Raw genomic sequence first — 22544 nt, 5'->3', positions numbered from 1 at the left:
ATTTAACTTCTGCCAGTTTTGATTGCATAGTTTCATTCTTGAATTTAGGGAACCAGTTTATGTATACAAGAAAGACTAATCTTAACCACAATTACATATGTCAGAAAACACCATCGTCAAAGAAAACTAAGAGAAAAAAAAACACTTTATAGTGACACTAAGTTCCTTCTTTTCTTATGCAATAATGATTAAAATTCATTAAAATCAGTTTTTCCTTTGGTCATTTGCGACAGTTTTTTTTTGGCCTTGGAATAAGGACTTATATTTGGGTCATTATCTTCATTATTTGGACATAATATCGACAAGTAACTGGAGAAGAAAGCCTGGCGATGAATGTAAAAACAAAAGTAATTTGAAGTTATTCTGTCTTCTTGTTCTGAAGCAAATTGAATAGTTTAATGATGACGAAAGACTAAGATTTTGAAACTTTACTAGTTGTGTATGAAATGTACTCATTCTCAAAAAGGAGCATGCCCATCAAGATATATAGACAGATAAAGCTATCGGTCAATCGATAGATTGATATATAGATATATATTTCATCATTCCAACGAAGGAAGATACCCATCAAGAGAATCAAAATACTTGAACAGGCAATACAATAGACATATAGGCAGACAAACAGGCAGACAGGTTTACAGTGGATTGAGATTGAAACAGACATACAGTTATACATAGAGACAGACAGATAGATGCGAATGAATCTATGTACCATAAAGGTCCCGAAGAATGTTCATTAAAAGTAAATAAATTAAATGCCTTTTGGTTTCCTCTGCATTCTCTTTATACAGTTTAAACAATACATAACATAAAACAGTTTTCGCATCATATGAATTATATTTTCAACTTTACAATTTTCACTTGTTTTAACGTTAATTGCTAGGTCTGAATTAATTAGAAACATTCACCACTTACTACCATTCGATTTACACTTTTAAAAACCAGGCTTGTCGATACTCGGAAGACTGGATCTCGCCCAAAATGCTCCTTATATTTTCATTTCCTTTGTAAGCTCTATTCAAAGTGTAACTTTGAAACGCATCAGGAAATTGTTGTTGCAAATCACACAAATATTCACACAAATATTCTCTTGCAAACTTTGATTCATATGCTGAACATCGATTGAAACTAACAAATAACGTAATTGTTATCTTTTGTTGTGTAAGGTTGTAAGGATTGCAAAGAAGAAAAAATAAGAACGTCGATTAAAACCAGCAAAGAACATGTGTGCGTGTGCGTGTGTGTGTGTGTGTGTGTGATTTGGATTTTTAACGTAGCTTTAATAATTTATCAGTCATATCGCTACGATGTCCGCAGTGCGACAGATTATAGTTATGTCTAGCAATGGGGCATCATGCCGCAGACATGTAGCATGATGTCCCACCCAGTCATATTATCCTGACACCAGGCGGACCAGTCCTAACACTAACCTCTTAATGCTGAGCGTGAAGCGAGGCAGCTGTTAGTAGCATTTTGTAAGTCTTTGGTATGACTCGACCGGGGATCAGCAAAGAACGTAATTGGTAGGTTGTCATTTTTCTTGTTGAGAATCTTTATTCTTCTTAAAACATCAAGTCTCAGTTTACCCACTTTCTTGATTTTCTAACCTATTTCACGAAAAGCAACAAGCAAACATCATTAAATGTTGTTGATTGTTACAAATTGTGTGGGAGATATGTATTGGGAATTTGACAATGCTCCTGAACGTACGACTTATTGGAAAAGTATTTTACGTAACAATTGATGAACCTCCTTTAAAACTATTCTAGTGTCCAGATTATGTTTTAAAGTAAGTATATGATACTAGTTTAAGATGATGCGCCAAAGCATATTCACCCCTGAATTTTCAATCAAGTGTTCGGTTCGTTAGAAAGCGAAACCATACAAAAGGCATATGGTCAATTAAGTGTTTTATCGTTGCAGTTCAAAGATGAACAAGTAAGTCAAATTAGGAAAACTTTGATGTTCAAAAAAATTCACATTTACTCTGCGAATGTATGTCTGTCCATATAATCAGTAAGAATTAAGAATAAAATGTCTTCAGTTAGTTCGCTCTAAAATTGTAAGACATGTTCATGAAACTTGGTCTGTCCTTATTTCAAAATCAACAAATTTCATTTTACTCCCGTTCTCTTATTGTGTGTGTCTGAAGGTGATAAATACCGACTACCACTTGATCAATATCATAAGTAGGTAACATCTTCGGCTAGAGAGTTTATTCTGTTTCTCGGATTTTCAAATGCAACTGTTTCTGCTATAACTATGCATCACCACTGCTCCTGTTCATTCACTGGCTTCGTATGTAACTGCACGTGTTACATTTCCAATAAGTACCATGTGCTTGAAGAGGGTTTCCGTTCTTTTAAATGTTTTGAACGCAACTGATCGTGCAAAAATTGTGATAATCACCATGTCCTGGAAGAGGTCTTCTGCTCTTGCTGAGGAGTATAATGCAGTGTATGGCTTCAGACACCATGTGCGGCCAGTGATTTCTCTCCCTTTAAAGGTTTCAATTGAAATAAATAGTCGCATAATTGCGATTCGAATTCAATTGAATATATTATAATTTTCTTCCTAAGTTATGCTTTCGGTGAAAATAATATCGGTGTTTTCTCGTTGTGTATGTGACATATGTTGGGAAGTTATATTTGTAGTTGTAGATGGCTAGATGATCAACCTGTCTTGCATTTCTTTACCTTTCAGAGATCAATCTTCAGGACTTCAATCAGCCTCAGCTTTCAAAAGTTGACAACCCTATTAAGAATAAATATGCTTGATAAAGTTATATTTACAGTTATACGGTGCAACATTTTGGAATTGTTATCTTCACAGAGCTGTAACAACAATAAGTCATCTTGCAGATGCGGAACGTCGATTGAAACCAAAAAAGAACATAATTGTTAGTTTTAATTTGTAAGCTTGAAAAGAATGTAAGAAAGAAAAAAAGATCGACTTTAACCAACAAAGAACGTACTTGTTACATTTGTTTTGCAAGCTTTTAAGGAATGTAAAAGAAAAAAAGAACGTGGACTGAAACCAACATAGATCGTAATTGTTATTTTTTGTTTTGTAAAGTTGTATGGAATATAAAGGAGAAAAACTAAGAACGTCAAATGTAACTAACAAAAAACGAAATTGTTAGTTTTGTTTTGTTGAGAATATTTATTCTTCTTAAAACTTCAGGTCTCTGTTTAACCACTTGCTTGATTTTTCAACTTATTTCTCGAAATACATCGAACAAGCGTCATTAAATCTTGTTGATGTTGCAAAATCGTGTGGGAAATATGTGTTTGGAATTAACAATGCTCCTGAACCCATGCCTTACAGGAAAGGTATTTAACGTAACAATTGATGAATCTCCTTTAAATATATCCTAATGTCCCGATTATTCCCGTTTGCAAGTTTATTCTGTTGTATAATGTCAAATTTAGGAAATCTACTCCTTATTCCCTTTCTTTTTCGTTTTAATTTTAATTGATGAATGTTGGTTGTTATATCCAGTCAGGAAACTATTTTTCCTCCACATGGGTCCAAACGAGGAAACTATCCTCAATACACCTAACGTAAAAAATGGTAATTTATGGCCGTTGCACACCTTTATTTCTCCAAGTATACAGTTTTAAGAGGCTGTAAGTTTGGTCAGTTTTTTCCAGGAAATCATTTGTATCTTTAAAATATGGATAGTGTTTCTGCGCCAAAGTGTTTCGATCAAAATAAATCCGCTCGGCAACACGCTCAGTCTGTCTTGAACAATCTGAAACAATGTGCCACTTGTCCGAACTTCGCTTGGCATAGTCCAGTTCTAGACCGGTTTGTGACTTTTCAGATAAATATAACAATACCTTGGTATTGAATTCGGAATACAGCAGTCGACTTCCCTTGTGTTCAGAAATCTACCTAAACATACTTTTCCAAGACTTCGTCTGATTTCCATTTACTATTGAAAAATATCGTCTGACTTCCATGTTTTCTGCAAGTTTCCGTCTGACTTTTATTGACCTTTTCAAGATTCAATCCGAGTCCCATTTCTGTCTCACTTCAAACTGGGTTTGTAATAGGCTGATAATATTGCAAAATCATTTCATTGTAGCTCTAATTCCAAAATGTACTGATGAAAGACATTGGTGGCATTACTTTTACTAGACTTCTTGATTGCCAGAGAATTGTTTTAGCATTAATTTTGCAACTCCCTATTTTATGATTTACTGAGGTTTGAGTTCTGGATAGAAACATCAGGTGTGCTTTTGTTTCGATAGGCAGAAATGCATTTCTGCACATTCTCAGGCATACAGTTCTATGAATACTGATGGAAGACTTTAAGTTGTGGCGTTGGCATACAAAACATAAGTGAGCGACAATTAGGTTACAGCGAAAAACGCTAGTACAATTTAGGACCATGCACACATTCTGAATGTAAAAGTATCCTTTCATCGACTTGGAATCAAATGAAGGCCCCCAGCGTCTATATATATATATATATATATATATATATATATATATATATATATATATATATATATATATATATATATAGATATATATATATATATATATGGCTCTTAGATCTTTATACAAGACACATGCAAGTAGAGAAATGGTGTTCATTTCTAAGGAGGTTGTGAATCAAATAAAATCCGTCCTGAATTAGTTTGTAAGCAAGACATTAATGGACGCAATTCGCACTATTGGTACAGTTTTCCTATCCTAAAGTTTGGTGTATTGCTTAGATAAAACCTGCAATCAACTTTGCCTAATGCATCTACTGCAAATATATTTGTTTCGTTTACTATAATATTCAACGCTGGCAGCAAGATCATGTATAATACTAAAGGTTTAGTAAAGAACATGCCAAATATCTGGTACACCAGGATTTCCTGAGGAAAAACTAATGATCTGATCTCAAATCCAAATAAAGATGTTTTCATACAAAATTAATAATCTTACTTTATAATCTACAACCATATACACAATAAGCCTTCAATATGTTATTGATAAAAAAGACATTATTCAGATAGGCCCAATCTCCTACCCGCAATTAAGGAGAAACTTCAATCACACAGTAGAAATACAGTATAGATAACAGTTTGCCTTTTAAAAAAAAAATGATTGTATGTTGTTTACACATATATGTATGTTTGCGTGCGTGCATGTTTGCGCATGAGGATATAGTTTATCTTTCAAACGGTGTAATTGTAGATATAACAGTATGTCGTACATTTATTCTTAATGACGTTGTAGAGTTTTGAAATTGCAGGCTGATTATAGTTCTATTTGTTGTCCTCTGAAATGTAATGAAACCCATGACAGGTTGATCATCTAAACATTTACATCTCCAATGATGACTTTCCTACATATGACATTGTGCAGGCATAAACTTTGAACTCTTGTGTGATTTCGAACGAGAGAGAGAGAGAGAGAGAGAGAGAGAGAGAGAGAGACAGACAGACAGACAGACAGAGAGAGAGAGAGAGTGCGAGGGAGAGAGAGGGAGATTGAGCGAGAGAGGGAGCGAGAGAGACAGAGGGAGAGAGAGAGGTCAATGATCGTTTGATACAGTATTCTGTAAATAACACAAAAACATTGTGAATGGGAACTTAGTATCATTCCTTTGAGTCTGGATTTGAAATCAGTTCAATGAAATTCGAGTCAAAGTTGGCTGGAGAAGGTCAAACGTGAAACGAGGTTTACAGACAGACATAAATGTTGAAATAAATTGAAGACATCTCTAAAAGAGTATTCTAGTGTCATAAAGTAAATGATAATAACACGTTCAGTACACTGAAATGTTCTTGTGTTAAAATAATTAAGGGCGATAGGCATCGTCATCCGGATTTAAAGATTAACCTCTAACTGAAAAATGAAGGTTATTACGCTCTTCCTACAGTTCCAATTAGAAACTCCTTATAGACAAGATAAGGATCTGTCCCATTGTAATGGAAAGCTGTTTTGCACCAACATCCATGTTTTTTTCCGGGAAGCGAGGGACACTCAGTGTGAGACATCCAAGCTTCTGATTCAAGGACTGTTCCGATTTCAGTTGTGGAGTTGGCATAAAACACAAAAGTGAGCGAAAATTAAACTAGGGCAAAAAGAGTTATTACAAATATTGGATTATGCAAACATTCCAAAATTATATAAAAAAAAATTTGCATCGGCCGGGAATCGAACCCGGGCCGCCCGCGTGGCAGGCGAGCATTCTACCACTGAACCACCGATGCACATTATTCCCTTGCTTCGTAAGGGCCTATCTCCCCACCGTGTCTTTACCTTAACTGCCTAATGTCATTTATATGTCTGTGTCATCTAATTCAGTAGGCGTTGATTTATTGATTGACTGCCTATGGGGTTACAATGCATGCTGTTAGAGTAAACCGACACAACACATCTCTTTATTTGATTCTGAAACGGCGTAGATTACTTGGATTGAAGCACTTTCTAAATTGGAGACAGCCACATGATTTCTCACTTGCTAGTCTCTTCAAAGGTCTTGTCTGCTTGAATTTCATCTCACATCTATCCACAAGATGCATTTTAGTAGAAAACGGTATTCGTTTTCAAGGAGGTTGTAAATAGAACAAAGTCTATCCGGAATTGGTTTTTAAGCAAAATATTGATGGACGAATTCATAATATTTGTACAGATTTCCTATCATATCTTTAACGAAAGATGAATGTGCTGCTTAGAGAGAACCTAAAACGAACCTTGCCTAATCCACCTACTGGAATTATCTTTTTTGTTGTTGTGAAAATCAACTGTCAAATTAATGGTATGACCGTCGACTAGAATGGCAAATTTGGCTTCCATCGACATACATCAGCATGCATTCATCTTTATGCATAATCCAAGTGTCAAACGGGGACGCCGGCGAATGGAGAATGCTGTTTGATCAACGAATTGTCCAAGGGTCTATCGGCAGCAATTAATATTATGTAGATCTGAAACTCTTGATTATTATCAACAGTAAAATTCAGATGAGTTGGATTTCATTTAGAAGCATGCAAATAAAATATCATTTTAATTCTAAATATGTCTTCGTCATTGGAAATCGACTTTATCTTAAAGCATGTTAGTCTAAACAAAGTCAACTAATTACTTTTCATTTATTACCCACAACAACAATCAGCTTGATTGCATAGTTTCGGTCTTGAATTTAGAGAACCAGTCTGTGTATACAACAATGAATAATGTCATCCATAAATTACATATATTACAAAACACAATCTTCAGAGAAAACTAAGAGAGAAAAAGAAAACACTTTATAGGAACATTAAGTTCCTTCCTATCATCTGGTCTTAAATGATGCAAAGATTATTAAAATTCATTAAATTTAGTTTGATCATGGGTCATTTGCGACAGTTTTTTCTCCTTGGAAGAAGGACTTATATGTGTATGTCTCATAGATTTGGGAGATTAGCTTTGAAGCAAACTGAATAGTAAATGATATCAAAAGACTGATATTTCGAAACAATACTATTTGTGCATGAAATGTACACAAGGAAATGAAATATGTACGTTTCATCTATGATATAATCTTTTCATGTGCAAGGATCTGAGTAACAGCAGCGCACTGATATCAAGCTGTAGATAAGGTACGGCTCGTATGCAGGACAAATATAAAGGCGGATAATGGCACGATTATTTCCCGTGTGAGGCTCGTTGGTCTAGGGGTATGATTCTCGCTTTGGGTGCGAGAGGTCCCGGGTTCAAATCCCGGACGAGCCCACCATTTTGGAAATGAAAGTTAATACTCATTTTGTAGTATCCTGGTAAATGGTTGAAGCAATCTCTCGGGACAGCCATGAGTGAAATATTTCATTTTCAATTATTCGTGTAAATGCAATACTTTTGACGGATTGATTTCGGAAACGCTGGTGAATTGTCATTTCTCCAAAACTTGAAATAGGTTTTCATATAGTTAGTCAAGTACAATTAATTGGAAGTTAACTTCCCAGAACCCCATTTACGACTTCAGCTTCAGAGGATGTACGGAAATTCTTGAACAAATATAACTACTGTATGGACCAGTGGATTAGCATAGTTTTTCATTGCACTCTTATCTTCCTCTGAACAAAGTTAACCTCCACACCCATACAGAAAAAGTTTGTTTTATACATCCTTATCAAAATGTATGCTAATAATTATTTAACTTCTGCCAGTTTTGATTGCATAGTTTCATTCTTGAATTTAGAGAACCAGTTTATGTATACAAGAAAGACTAATCTTAACCACAATTACATATGTCAGAAAACACCATCGTCAGAGAAAACTAAGAGAAAAAAAAAACACTTTATAGTGACACTAAGTTCCTTCTTATCCTATGCAATAATGATTAAACTTCATTAAAATCAGTTTTTCCTTTGGTCATTTGCGACAGTTTTTTTTGGCCTTGGAATAAGGACTTATATTTGGGTCATTATCTTCATTATTTGGACATAATATCGACAAGTAACTGGAGAAGAAAGCCTGGCGATGAATGTAAAAACAAAAGTAATTTGAAGTTATTCTGTCTTCTTGTTCTGAAGCAAATTGAATAGTTTAATGATGACGAAAGACTAAGATTTTGAAACTTTACTAGTTGTGTATGAAATGTACTCATTCTCAAAAAGGAGCACGCCCATCAAGATATATAGACAGATAAAGCTATCGGTCAATCGATAGATTGATATATAGATATTTATTTCATCATTCCAACGAAGGAAGATACCCATCAAGAGAATCAAAATACTTGAACAGGCAATACAATAGACATATAGGCAGACAAACAGGCAGACAGGTTTACAGTGGATTGAGATTGAAACAGACATACAGTTATACATAGAGACAGACAGATAGATGCGAATGAATCTATGTACCATAAAGGTCCCGAAGAATGTTCATTAAAAGTAAATAAATTAAATGCCTTTTGGTTTCCTCTGCATTCTCTTTATACAGTTTAAACAATACATAACATAAAACAGTTTTCGCATCATATGAACTATATTTTTAACTTTACAATTTTCACTTGTTTTAACGTTAATTGCTAGGTCTGAATTAATTAGAAACATTCACCACTTACTACCATTCGATTTACACTTTTAAAAACCAGGCTTGTCGATACTCGGAAGACTGGATCTCGCCCAAAATGCTCCTTATATTTTCATTTCCTTTGTAAGCTCTATTCAAAGTGTAACTTTGAAACGCATCAGGAAATTGTTGTTGCAAATCACACAAATATTCACACAAATATTCTCTTGCAAACTTTGATTCATATGCTGAACATCGATTGAAACTAACAAATAACGTAATTGTTATCTTTTGTTGTGTAAGGTTGTAAGGAATGCAAAGAAGAAAAAATAAGAACGTCGATTAAAACCAGCAAAGAACATGTGTGCGTGTGCGTGTGTGTGTGTGTGTGTGTGTGTGTGATTTGGATTTTTAACGTAGCTTTAATAATTTATCAGTCATATCGCTACGATGTCCGCAGTGCGACAAATTATAGTTATGTCTAGCACTGGGGCATCATGCCGCAGACATGTAGCATGATGTCCCACCCAGTCATATTATCCTGACACCAGGCGGACCAGTCCTAACACTAACCTCTTAATGCTGAGCGTGAAGCGAGGCAGCTGTTAGTAGCATTTTGTAAGTCTTTGGTATGACTCGACCGGGGATCAGCAAAGAACGTAATTGGTAGGTTGTCATTTTTCTTGTTGAGAATCTTTATTCTTCTTAAAACATCAAGTCTCAGTTTACCCACTTTCTTGATTTTCTAACCTATTTCACGAAAAGCAACAAGCAAACATCATTAAATGTTGTTGATTGTTACAAATTGTGTGGGAGATATGTATTGGGAATTTGACAATGCTCCTGAACGTACGACTTATTGGAAAAGTATTTTACGTAACAATTGATGAACCTCCTTTAAAACTATTCTAGTGTCCAGATTATGTTTTAAAGTAAGTATATGATACTAGTTTAAGATGATGCGCCAAAGCATATTCACGCCTGAATTTTCAATCAAGTGTTCGGTTCATTAGAAAGCGAAACCATACAAAAGGCATATGGTCAATTAAGTGTTTTATCGTTGCAGTTCAAAGATGAACAAGTAAGTCAAATTAGGAAAACTTTGATGTTCAAAAAAATTCACATTTACTCTGCGAATGTATGTCTGTCCATATAATCAGTAAAAATTAAGAATAAAATGTCTTCAGTTAGTTCGCTCTAAAATTGTAAGACATGTTCATGAAACTTGGTCTGTCCTTATTTCAAAATCAACAAATTTCATTTTACTCCCGTTCTCTTATTGTGTGTGTCTGAAGGTGATAAATACCGACTACCACTTGATCAATATCATAAGTAGGTAACATCTTCGGCTAGAGAGTTTATTCTGTTTCTCGGATTTTCAAATGCAACTGTTTCTGCTATAACTATGCATCACCACGGCTCCTGTTCATTCACTGGCTTCGTATGTAACTGCACGTGTTACATTTCCAATAAGTACCATGTGCTTGAAGAGGGTTTCCGTTCTTTTAAATGTTTTGAACGCAACTGATCGTGCAAAAATTGTGATAATCACCATGTCCTGGAAGAGGTCTTCTGCTCTTGCTGAGGAGTATAATGCAGTGTATGGCTTCAGACACCATGTGCGGCCAGTGATTTCTCTCCCTTTAAAGGTTTCAATTGAAATAAATAGTCGCATAATTGCGATTCGAATTCAGTTGAATATATTATAATTTTCTTCCTAAGTTATGCTTTCGGTGAAAATAATATCGGTGTTTTCTCGTTGTGTATGTGACATATGTTGGGAAGTTATATTTGTAGTTGTAGATGGCTAGATGATCAACCTGTCTTGCATTTCTTTACCTTTCAGAGATCAATCTTCAGGACTTCAATCAGCCTCAGCTTTCAAAAGTTGACAACCCTATTAAGAATAAATATGCTTGATAAAGTTATATTTACAGTTATACGGTGCAACATTTTGGAATTGTTATCTTCACAGAGCTGTAACAACAATAAGTCATCTTGCAGATGCGGAACGTCGATTGAAACCAAAAAAGAACATAATTGTTAGTTTTAATTTGTAAGCTTGTAAAGAATGTGAGAAAGAAAAAAAGATCGACTTTAACCAACAAAGAACGTACTTGTTACATTTGTTTTGCAAGCTTTTAAGGAATGTAAAAGAAAAAAAGAACGTGGACTGAAACCAACATAGATCGTAATTGTTATTTTTTGTTTTGTAAAGTTGTATGGAATATAAAGGAGAAAAACTAAGAACGTCAAATGTAACTAACAAAAAACGAAATTGTTAGTTTTGTTTTGTTGAGAATATTTATTCTTCTTAAAACTTCAGGTCTCTGTTTAACCACTTGCTTGATTTTTCAACTTATTTCTCGAAATACATCGAACAAGCGTCATTAAATCTTGTTGATGTTGCAAAATCGTGTGGGAAATATGTGTTTGGAATTAACAATGCTCCTGAACCCATGCCTTACAGGAAAGGTATTTAACGTAACAATTGATGAATCTCCTTTAAATATATCTTAATGTCCCGATTATTCCCGTTTGCAAGTTTATTCTGTTGTATAATGTCAAATTTAGGAAATCTACTCCTTATTCCATTTCTTTTTCGTTTTAATTTTAATTGATGAATGTTGGTTGTTATATCCAGTCAGGAAACTATTTTTCCTCCACATGGGTCCAAACGAGGAAACTATCCTCAATACACCTAACGTACAAAAATGGTAATTTATGGCCGTTGCACACTTTTCTTTCTCCAAGTATACAGTTTTAAGAGGCTGTAAGTTTGGTCAGTTTTTTCCAGGAAATCATTTGTATCTTTAAAATATGGATAGTGTTTCTGCGCCAAAGTGTTTCGATTAAAATAAATCCGCTCGGCAACACGCTCAGTCTGTCTTGAACAATCTGAAACAATGTGCCACTTGTCCGAACTTCGCTTGGCATAGTCCAGTTCTAGACCGGTTTGTGACTTTTCAGATAAATATAACAATACCTTGGTATTGAATTCGGAATACAGCAGTCGAATTCCTTGTGTTCAGAAATCTACCTAAACATATTTTTCCAAGACTTCGTCTGATTTCCATTTACTATTCAAAAATATCGTCTGACTTCCATGTTTTCTGCAAGTTTCCGTCTGACTTTTATTGACCTTTTCAAGATTCAATCCGAGTCCCATTTCTGTCTCACTTCAAACTGGGTTTGTAATAGGCTGATAATATTGCAAAATCATTTCATTGTAGCTCTAATTCCAAAATGTACTGATGAAAGACATTGGTGGCATTACTTTTACTAGACTTCTTGATTGCCAGAGAATTGTTTTAGCATTAATTTTGCAACTCCCTATTTTATGATTTACTGAGGTTTGAGTTCTGGATAGAAACATCAGGTGTGCTTTTGTTTCGATAGGCAGAAATGCATTTCTGCACATTCTCAGGCATACAGTTCTATGAATGCTATGGCATGCAGTTTAATACATCCTCAATGACAAAATAATTGCTTTTGATTTTTGGATTCACGGGGCATCTATCAAACGAGGGACATTCTGTGTGAGAAACCCCATCTCCTGATGGAAGACTTTAAGTTGTGGCGTTGGCATACAAAACATAAGTGAGCGACAATTAGGTTACAGCGAAAAACGCTAGTACAATTTAGGACCATGCACACATTCTGAATGTAAAAGTATCCTTTCATCGACTTGGAATCAAATGAAGGCCGCCAGCGTCTGTATATATATATATATGGCTCTTAGATCTTTATACAAGACACATGCAAGTAGAGAAATGGTGTTCATTTCTAAGGAGGTTGTGAATCAAATAAAATCCGTCCTGAATTAGTTTGTAAGCAAGACATTAATGGACGCAATTCGCACTATTGGTACAGTTTTCCTATCCTAAAGTTTGGTGTATTGCTTAGATAAAACCTGCAATCAACTTTGCCTAATGCATCTACTGCAAATATATTTGTTTCGTTTACTATAATATTCAACGCTGGCAGCAAGATCATGTATAATACTAAAGGTTTAATAAAGAACATGCCAAATATCTGGTACACCAGGATTTCCTGAGGAAAAACTAATGATCTGATCTCAAATCCAAATAAAGATGTTTTCATACAAAATTAATAATCTTACTTTATAATCTACAACCATATACACAATAAGCCTTCAATATGTTATTGATAAAAAAGACATTATTCAGATAGGCCCAATCTCCTACCCGCAATTAAGGAGAAACTTCAATCACACAGTAGAAATACAGTATAGATAACAGTTTGCCTTTTAAAAAAAAATGATTGTATGTTGTTTACACATATATGTATGTTTGCGTGCGTGCATGTTTGCGCATGAGGATATAGTTTATCTTTCAAACGGTGTAATTGTAGATATAACAGTATGTCGTACATTTATTCTTAATGACGTTGTAGAGTTTTGAAATTGCAGGCTGATTATAGTTCTATTTGTTGTCCTCTGAAATGTAATGAAACCCATGACAGGTTGATCATCTAAACATTTACATCTCCAATGATGACTTTCCTACATATGACATTGTGCAGGCATAAACTTTGAACTCTTGTGTGATTTCGAACGAGAGAGAGAGAGAGACAGAGAGAGAGAGAGAGTGCGAGGGAGAGAGAGGGAGAGAGAGAGAGAGAGGGAGCGAGAGAGACAGAGGGAGAGAGAGAGGTCAATGATCGTTTGATACAGTAATCTGTAAATAACACAAAAACATTGTGAATGGGAACTTAGTATCATTCCTTTCAGTCTGGATTTGAAATCAGTTCAATGAAATTCGAGTCAAAGTTGGCTGGAGAAGGTCAAACGTGAAACGAGGTTTACAGACAGACATAAATGTTGAAATAAATTGAAGACATCTCTAAAAGAGTATTCTAGTGTCATAAAGTAAATGATAATAACACGTTCAGTACACTGAAATGTTCTTGTGTTAAAATAATTAAGGGCGATAGGCATCGTCATCCGGATTTAAAGATTAACCTCTAACTGAAAAATGAAGGTTATTACGCTCTTCCTACAGTTCCAATTAGAAACTCCTTATAGACAAGATAAGGATCTGTCCCATTGTAATGGAAAGCTGTTTTGCACCAACATCCATGTTTTTTCCGGGAAGCGAGGGACACTCAGTGTGAGACATCCAAGCTTCTGATTCAAGGACTGTTCCGATTTCAGTTGTGGAGTTGGCATAAAACACAAAAGTGAGCGAAAATTAGACTAGGGCAAAAAGAGTTATTACAAATATTGGATTATGCAAACATTCTAAAATTATATAAAAAAAAATTTGCATCGGCCGGGAATCGAACCCGGGCCGCCCGCGTGGCAGGCGAGCATTCTACCACTGAACCACCGATGCACATTATTCCCTTGCTTCGTAAGGGCCTATCTCCCCACCGTGTCTTTACCTTAACTGCCTAATGTCATTTACATGTCTGTGTCATCTAATTCAGTAGGCGTTGATTTATTGATTGACTGCCTATGGGGTTACAATGCATGCTGTTAGAATAAACCGACACAACACATCTCTTTATTTGATTCTGAAACGGCGTAGATTACTTGGATTGAAGCACTTTCTAAATTGGAGACAGCCACATGATTTCTCACTTGCTAGTCTCTTCAAAGGTCTTGTCTGCTTGAATTTCATCTCACATCTATCCACAAGATGCATTTTAGTAAAAAACGGTATTCGTTTTCAAGGAGGTTGTAAATAGAACAAAGTCTATCCGGAATTGGTTTTTAAGCAAAATATTGATGGACGAATTCATAATATTTGTACAGATTTCCTATCATATCTTTAACGAAAGATGAATGTGCTGCTTAGAGAGAACCTAAAACGAACCTTGCCTAATCCACCTACTGGAATTATCTTTTTTGTTGTTGTGAAAATCAACTGTCAAATTAATGGTATGACCGTCGACTAGAATGGCAAATTTGGCTTCCATCGACATACATCAGCATGCATTCATCTTTATGCATAATCCAAGTTTCAAACGGGGACGCCGGCGAATGGAGAATGCTGTTTGATCAACGAATTGTCCAATGGTCTATCGGCAGCAATTAATATTATGTAGATCTGAAACTCTTGATTATTATCAACAGTAAAATTCAGATGAGTTGGATTTCATTTAGAAGCATGCAAATAAAATATCATTTTAATTCTAAATATGTCTTCGTCATTGGAAATCGACTTTATCTTAAAGCATGTTAGTCTAAACAAAGTCAACTAATTACTTTTCATTTATTACCCACAACAACAATCAGCTTGATTGCATAGTTTCGGTCTTGAATTTAGAGAACCAGTCTGTGTATACAACAATGAATAATGTCATCCATAAATTACATATATTACAAAACACAATCTTCAGAGAAAACTAAGAGAGAAAAAGAAAACACTTTATAGGAACATTAAGTTCCTTCCTATCATCTGGTCTTAAATGATGCAAAGATTATTAAAATTCATTAAATTTAGTTTGATCATGGGTCATTTGCGACAGTTTTTTCTCCTTGGAAGAAGGACTTATATGTGTATGTCTCATAGATTTGGGAGATTAGCTTTGAAGCAAACTGAATAGTAAATGATATCAAAAGACTGATATTTCGAAACAATACTATTTGTGCATGAAATGTACACAAGGAAATGAAATATGTACGTTTCATCTATGATATAATCTTTTCATGTGCAAGGATCTGAGTAACAGCAGCGCACTGATATCAAGCTGTAGATAAGGTACGGCTCGTATGCAGGACAAATATAAAGGCGGATAATGGCACGATTATTTCCCATGTGAGGCTCGTTGGTCTAGGGGTATGATTCTCGCTTTGGGTGCGAGAGGTCCCGGGTTCAAATCCCGGACGAGCCCACCATTTTGGAAATGAAAGTTAATACTCATTTTGTAGTATCCTGGTAAATGGTTGAAGCAATCTCTCGGGACAGCCATGAGTGAAATATTTCATTTTCAATTATTCGTGTAAATGCAATACTTTTGACGGATTGATTTCGGAAACGCTGGTGAATTGTCATTTCTCCAAAACTTGAAATAGGTTTTCATATAGTTAGTCAAGTACAATTAATTGGAAGTTAACTTCCCAGAACCCCATTTACGACTTCAGCTTCAGAGGATGTACGGAAATTCTTGAACAAATATAACTACTGTATGGACCAGTGGATTAGCATAGTTTTTCATTGCACTCTTATCTTCCTCTGAACAAAGTTAACCTCCACACCCATACAGAAAAAGTTTGTTTTAGACATCCTTATCAAAATGTATGCTAATAATTATTTAACTTCTGCCAGTTTTGATTGCATAGTTTCATTCTTGAATTTAGAGAACCAGTTTATGTATACAAGAAAGACTAATCTTAACCACAATTACATATGTCAGAAAACACCATCGTCAGAGAAAACTAAGAGAAAAAAAAAACACTTTATAGTAAGTTCCTTCTTATCCTATGCAATAATGATTAAACTTCATTAAAATCAGTTTTTCCTTTGGTCATTTGCGACAGTTTTTTTTGGCCTTGGAATAAGGACTTATATTTGGGTCATTATCTTCATTATTTGGACATAATATCGACAAGTAACTGGAGAAGAAAGCCTGGCGATGAATGTAAAAACAAAAGTAATTTGAAGTTATTCTGTCTTCTTGTTCTGAAGCAAATTGAATAGTTTAATGATGACGAAAGACTAAGATTTTGAAACTTTACTAGTTGTGTATGAAATGTACTCATTCTCAAAAAGGAGCATGCCCATCAAGATATATAGACAGATAAAGCTATCGGTCAATCGATAGATTGATATATAGATATTTATTTCATCATTCCAACGAAGGAAGATACCCATCAAGAGAATCAAAATACTTGAACAGGCAATACAATAGACATATAGGCAGACAAACAGGCAGACAGGTTTACAGTGGATTGAGATTGAAACAGACATACAGTTATACATAGAGACAGACAGATAGATGCGAATGAATCTATGTACCATAAAGGTCCCGAAGAATGTTCATTAAAAGTAAATAAATTAAATGCCTTTTGGTTTCCTCTGCATTCTCTTTATACAGTTTAAACAATACATAACATAAAACAGTTTTCGCATCATATGAACTATATTTTTAACTTTACAATTTTCACTTGTTTTAACGTTAATTGCTAGGTCTGAATTAATTAGAAACATTCACCACTTACTACCATTCGATTTACACTTTTAAAAACCAGGCTTGTCGATACTCGGAAGACTGGATCTCGCCCAAAATGCTCCTTATATTTTCATTTCCTTTGTAAGCTCTATTCAAAGTGTAACTTTGAAACGCATCAGGAAATTGTTGTTGCAAATCACACAAATATTCACACAAATATTCTCTTGCAAACTTTGATTCATATGCTGAACATCGATTGAAACTAACAAATAACGTAATTGTTATCTTTTGTTGTGTAAGGTTGTAAGGAATGCAAAGAAGAAAAAATAAGAACGTCGATTAAAACCAGCAAAGAACATGTGTGCGTGTGCGTGTGTGTGTGTGTGTGTGTGTGTGATTTGGATTTTTAACGTAGCTTTAATAATTTATCAGTCATATCGCTACGATGTCCGCAGTGCGACAAATTATAGTTATGTCTAGCACTGGGGCATCATGCCGCAGACATGTAGCATGATGTCCCACCCAGTCATATTATCCTGACACCAGGCGGACCAGTCCTAACACTAACCTCTTAATGCTGAGCGTGAAGCGAGGCAGCTGTTAGTAGCATTTTGTAAGTCTTTGGTATGACTCGACCGGGGATCAGCAAAGAACGTAATTGGTAGGTTGTCATTTTTCTTGTTGAGAATCTTTATTCTTCTTAAAACATCAAGTCTCAGTTTACCCACTTTCTTGATTTTCTAACCTATTTCACGAAAAGCAACAAGCAAACATCATTAAATGTTGTTGATTGTTACAAATTGTGTGGGAGATATGTATTGGGAATTTGACAATGCTCCTGAACGTACGACTTATTGGAAAAGTATTTTACGTAACAATTGATGAACCTCCTTTAAAACTATTCTAGTGTCCAGATTATGTTTTAAAGTAAGTATATGATACTAGTTTAAGATGATGCGCCAAAGCATATTCACGCCTGAATTTTCAATCAAGTGTTCGGTTCATTAGAAAGCGAAACCATACAAAAGGCATATGGTCAATTAAGTGTTTTATCGTTGCAGTTCAAAGATGAACAAGTAAGTCAAATTAGGAAAACTTTGATGTTCAAAAAAATTCACATTTACTCTGCGAATGTATGTCTGTCCATATAATCAGTAAAAATTAAGAATAAAATGTCTTCAGTTAGTTCGCTCTAAAATTGTAAGACATGTTCATGAAACTTGGTCTGTCCTTATTTCAAAATCAACAAATTTCATTTTACTCCCGTTCTCTTATTGTGTGTGTCTGAAGGTGATAAATACCGACTACCACTTGATCAATATCATAAGTAGGTAACATCTTCGGCTAGAGAGTTTATTCTGTTTCTCGGATTTTCAAATGCAACTGTTTCTGCTATAACTATGCATCACCACGGCTCCTGTTCATTCACTGGCTTCGTATGTAACTGCACGTGTTACATTTCCAATAAGTACCATGTGCTTGAAGAGGGTTTCCGTTCTTTTAAATGTTTTGAACGCAACTGATCGTGCAAAAATTGTGATAATCACCATGTCCTGGAAGAGGTCTTCTGCTCTTGCTGAGGAGTATAATGCAGTGTATGGCTTCAGACACCATGTGCGGCCAGTGATTTCTCTCCCTTTAAAGGTTTCAATTGAAATAAATAGTCGCATAATTGCGATTCGAATTCAGTTGAATATATTATAATTTTCTTCCTAAGTTATGCTTTCGGTGAAAATAATATCGGTGTTTTCTCGTTGTGTATGTGACATATGTTGGGAAGTTATATTTGTAGTTGTAGATGGCTAGATGATCAACCTGTCTTGCATTTCTTTACCTTTCAGAGATCAATCTTCAGGACTTCAATCAGCCTCAGCTTTCAAAAGTTGACAACCCTATTAAGAATAAATATGCTTGATAAAGTTATATTTACAGTTATACGGTGCAACATTTTGGAATTGTTATCTTCACAGAGCTGTAACAACAATAAGTCATCTTGCAGATGCGGAACGTCGATTGAAACCAAAAAAGAACATAATTGTTAGTTTTAATTTGTAAGCTTGTAAAGAATGTGAGAAAGAAAAAAAGATCGACTTTAACCAACAAAGAACGTACTTGTTACATTTGTTTTGCAAGCTTTTAAGGAATGTAAAAGAAAAAAAGAACGTGGACTGAAACCAACATAGATCGTAATTGTTATTTTTTGTTTTGTAAAGTTGTATGGAATATAAAGGAGAAAAACTAAGAACGTCAAATGTAACTAACAAAAAACGAAATTGTTAGTTTTGTTTTGTTGAGAATATTTATTCTTCTTGAAACTTCAGGTCTCTGTTTAACCACTTGCTTGATTTTTCAACTTATTTCTCGAAATACATCGAACAAGCGTCATTAAATCTTGTTGATGTTGCAAAATCGTGTGGGAAATATGTGTTTGGAATTAACAATGCTCCTGAACCCATGCCTTACAGGAAAGGTATTTAACGTAACAATTGATGAATCTCCTTTAAATATATCTTAATGTCCCGATTATTCCCGTTTGCAAGTTTATTCTGTTGTATAATGTCAAATTTAGGAAATCTACTCCTTATTCCATTTCTTTTTCGTTTTAATTTTAATTGATGAATGTTGGTTGTTATATCCAGTCAGGAAACTATTTTTCCTCCACATGGGTCCAAACGAGGAAACTATCCTCAATACACCTAACGTACAAAAATGGTAATTTATGGCCGTTGCACACTTTTCTTTCTCCAAGTATACAGTTTTAAGAGGCTGTAAGTTTGGTCAGTTTTTTCCAGGAAATCATTTGTATCTTTAAAATATGGATAGTGTTTCTGCGCCAAAGTGTTTCGATTAAAATAAATCCGCTCGGCAACACGCTCAGTCTGTCTTGAACAATCTGAAACAATGTGCCACTTGTCCGAACTTCGCTTGGCATAGTCCAGTTCTAGACCGGTTTGTGACTTTTCAGATAAATATAACAATACCTTGGTATTGAATTCGGAATACAGCAGTCGAATTCCTTGTGTTCAGAAATCTACCTAAACATATTTTTCCAAGACTTCGTCTGATTTCCATTTACTATTCAAAAATATCGTCTGACTTCCATGTTTTCTGCAAGTTTCCGTCTGACTTTTATTTACCTTTTCAAGATTCAATCCGAGTCACATTTCTGTCTCACTTCAAACTGGGTTTGTAATAGGCTGATAATATTGCAAAATCATTTCATTGTAGCTCTAATTCCAAAATGTACTGATGAAAGACATTGGTGGCATTACTTTTACTAGACTTCTTGATTGCCAGAGAATTGTTTTAGCATTAATTTTGCAACTCCCTATTTTATGATTTACTGAGGTTTGAGTTCTGGATAGAAACATCAGGTGTGCTTTTGTTTCGATAGGCAGAAATGCATTTCTGCACATTCTCAGGCATACAGTTCTATGAATGCTATGGCATGCAGTTTAATACATCCTCAATGACAAAATAATTGCTTTTGATTTTTGGATTCACGGGGCATCTATCAAACGAGGGACATTCTGTGTGAGAAACCCCATCTCCTGATGGAAGACTTTAAGTTGTGGCGTTGGCATACAAAACATAAGTGAGCGACAATTAGGTTACAGCGAAAAACGCTAGTACAATTTAGGACCATGCACACATTCTGAATGTAAAAGTATCCTTTCATCGACTTGGAATCAAATGAAGGCCGCCAGCGTCTGTATATATATATATATATATGGCTCTTAGATCTTTATACAAGACACATGCAAGTAGAGAAATGGTGTTCATTTCTAAGGAGGTTGTGAATCAAATAAAATCCGTCCTGAATTAGTTTGTAAGCAAGACATTAATGGACGCAATTCGCACTATTGGTACAGTTTTCCTATCCTAAAGTTTGGTGTATTGCTTAGATAAAACCTGCAATCAACTTTGCCTAATGCATCTACTGCAAATATATTTGTTTCGTTTACTATAATATTCAACGCTGGCAGCAAGATCATGTATAATACTAAAGGTTTAGTAAAGAACATGCCAAATATCTGGTACACCAGGATTTCCTGAGGAAAAACTAATGATCTGATCTCAAATCCAAATAAAGATGTTTTCATACAAAATTAATAATCTTACTTTATAATCTACAACCATATACACAATAAGCCTTCAATATGTTATTGATAAAAAAGACATTATTCAGATAGGCCCAATCTCCTACCCGCAATTAAGGAGAAACTTCAATCACACAGTAGAAATACAGTATAGATAACAGTTTGCCTTTTAAAAAAAAAATGATTGTATGTTGTTTACACATATATGTATGTTTGCGTGCGTGCATGTTTGCGCATGAGGATATAGTTTATCTTTCAAACGGTGTAATTGTAGATATAACAGTATGTCGTACATTTATTCTTAATGACGTTGTAGAGTTTTGAAATTGCAGGCTGATTATAGTTCTATTTGTTGTCCTCTGAAATGTAATGAAACCCATGACAGGTTGATCATCTAAACATTTACATCTCCAATGATGACTTTCCTACATATGACATTGTGCAGGCATAAACTTTGAACTCTTGTGTGATTTCGAACGAGAGAGAGAGAGAGACAGAGAGAGAGAGAGAGAGTGCGAGGGAGAGAGAGGGAGAGAGAGAGAGAGAGGGAGCGAGAGAGACAGAGGGAGAGAGAGAGGTCAATGATCGTTTGATACAGTAATCTGTAAATAACACAAAAACATTGTGAATGGGAACTTAGTATCATTCCTTTCAGTCTGGATTTGAAATCAGTTCAATGAAATTCGAGTCAAAGTTGGCTGGAGAAGGTCAAACGTGAAACGAGGTTTACAGACAGACATAAATGTTGAAATAAATTGAAGACATCTCTAAAAGAGTATTCTAGTGTCATAAAGTAAATGATAATAACACGTTCAGTACACTGAAATGTTCTTGTGTTAAAATAATTAAGGGCGATAGGCATCGTCATCCGGATTTAAAGATTAACCTCTAACTGAAAAATGAAGGTTATTACGCTCTTCCTACAGTTCCAATTAGAAACTCCTTATAGACAAGATAAGGATCTGTCCCATTGTAATGGAAAGCTGTTTTGCACCAACATCCATGTTTTTTCCGGGAAGCGAGGGACACTCAGTGTGAGACATCCAAGCTTCTGATTCAAGGACTGTTCCGATTTCAGTTGTGGAGTTGGCATAAAACACAAAAGTGAGCGAAAATTAGACTAGAGCAAAAAGAGTTATTACAAATATTGGATTATGCAAACATTCTAAAATTATATAAAAAAAAATTTGCATCGGCCGGGAATCGAACCCGGGCCGCCCGCGTGGCAGGCGAGCATTCTACCACTGAACCACCGATGCACATTATTCCCTTGCTTCGTAAGGGCCTATCTCCCCACCGTGT

The 22544-nt window shown here is 35.1% G+C and overlaps 5 non-coding genes across 5 annotated transcripts; 2 read left to right on the top strand and 3 right to left on the bottom strand.

Moving 5' to 3' along the window:
• Positions 1-6147: 6147 nt before the first annotated feature.
• Positions 6148-6218, bottom strand: Trnag-gcc (transfer RNA glycine (anticodon GCC)). Its single transcript has one exon. It is a non-coding gene; the product is annotated as a tRNA-Gly (tRNA).
• A 1432-nt stretch (positions 6219-7650) lies between these two features.
• On the top strand, positions 7651-7722 carry Trnap-ugg (transfer RNA proline (anticodon UGG)). The gene has a single exon. It is a non-coding gene; the product is annotated as a tRNA-Pro (tRNA).
• A 6567-nt stretch (positions 7723-14289) lies between these two features.
• Positions 14290-14360, bottom strand: Trnag-gcc (transfer RNA glycine (anticodon GCC)). The gene has a single exon. It is a non-coding gene; the product is annotated as a tRNA-Gly (tRNA).
• A 1432-nt stretch (positions 14361-15792) lies between these two features.
• Positions 15793-15864, top strand: Trnap-ugg (transfer RNA proline (anticodon UGG)). The gene has a single exon. It is a non-coding gene; the product is annotated as a tRNA-Pro (tRNA).
• Positions 15865-22430: 6566 nt separating this feature from the next.
• On the bottom strand, positions 22431-22501 carry Trnag-gcc (transfer RNA glycine (anticodon GCC)). The gene has a single exon. It is a non-coding gene; the product is annotated as a tRNA-Gly (tRNA).
• Positions 22502-22544: the final 43 nt, after the last annotated feature.

The sequence above is a fragment of the Sinohyriopsis cumingii genome, chromosome 13 (genome assembly GCF_028554795.1).
Source record: "Sinohyriopsis cumingii isolate HCF-2022 chromosome 13, ASM2855479v2, whole genome shotgun sequence".
Classification (NCBI taxonomy): Eukaryota; Metazoa; Mollusca; class Bivalvia; order Unionida; family Unionidae; genus Sinohyriopsis; species Sinohyriopsis cumingii.
Note: the sequence above shows the minus strand (reverse complement) of the source record. Positions and strands in the feature narration are given on the sequence as shown.